Genomic DNA, 1,463 nt, shown 5'->3' with positions numbered 1-1,463 from the left:
CACGGAAAGGGTACTACAGCTGAGCGATAAGCTAGCATTAAGTCCCTTCCCTGTCCACCTTTATTCTTTTCTTCACAAGGCTTCCAAAAAAATCATGGTTGTGCGGCAGCGGAGCATCAGTGTTGACCACTGATGACATGCTTTCAAGGATGCCGATGATTCTACGCGCAGAGGTCATACGAAAGCTGTCAGTGCTTGACAGTCGATTTCTTTGAAGAGAACGTTGGATTAGCAGTGCTAAGGTACGCTGGGTGGTTTTAGAAGAAACTGTCCCACGATAGATGAGTTTCTCACGCTTCATAGGTCACGCTGGTTAGAACATGCATTGCGCATGCCAGAGGACCGTCCGCCTCGCAGAGTTCTTTCCGCCTGGCCCTGTGCTGGGTGGAAGCGTCCAATAGGTGGACAGTGCACTACCAATAAGCTGAGTCGGGTAAACAACCGCCGCCTCGCTGGACGGGGACCCCAGAACACAAATCATCACTGGTTAATGACACTAGCAGAAATTGCCCTACCGCGTGTTGTGCACTCGAATGATTCAGCCAGAAGGAGAATGAGGATTGCCGAATGATAGGCCTTAATTTTCAAACAACTTCAGTAGATCAGCTAAAACATAGGGAAACAGTTAGTTTAATGAACAGCAAGTGAACAGCTAACACATTCTTCCCCTGCCGATGCGTTATTGTCAATTCAAATACCGGTTGAAGTCGTCTTTGTCGATACATCTTACTTTTAAGACATTCGCTTATATTTTCTCTGTCTGCACAAAATAAATGACAGCTGGATCAGAGACACAAATTTCATTATTTCTATAATCTACGGATTGCACAGGACAATTCTGCTTTTTTCCTAACAAGTCTGATCCCCATTCTGGTTCTGATAGGAAGTGGGGGCCCAGGAGCACAGGCACAACGTCAATTGGCCTAGATTCGGCTAGACCCTGATTGGACAGAATTTAGTTAGGTAGATAGATAGATAGATAGATAGATCGATAGATAGATAGATAGATAGATCGATAGATAGATAGATAGATAGATCGATAGATAGATAGATAGATAGATCGATAGATAGATAGATAGATAGATCGATAGATAGATAGATAGATAGATCGATAGATAGATAGATAGATAGATCGATAGATAGATAGATAGATAGATCGATAGATAGATAGATAGATAGATCGATAGATAGATAGATAGATAGATCGATAGATAGATAGATAGATAGATCGATAGATAGATAGATAGATAGATCGATAGATAGATAGATAGATAGATCGATAGATAGATAGATAGATAGATCGATAGATAGATAGATAGATAGATCGATAGATAGATAGATAGATAGATCGATAGATAGATAGATAGATAGATCGATAGATAGATAGATAGATAGATCGATAGATAGATAGATAGATAGATCGATAGATAGATAGATAGATAGATCGATAGATAGATAGATAG

This window comes from Opisthorchis viverrini, assembly GCF_000715545.1.
Source record: "Opisthorchis viverrini unplaced genomic scaffold opera_v5_145, whole genome shotgun sequence".
In the NCBI taxonomy this organism is placed as follows: domain Eukaryota; kingdom Metazoa; phylum Platyhelminthes; class Trematoda; order Opisthorchiida; family Opisthorchiidae; genus Opisthorchis; species Opisthorchis viverrini.
This window is presented reverse-complemented; position numbering follows the sequence as displayed.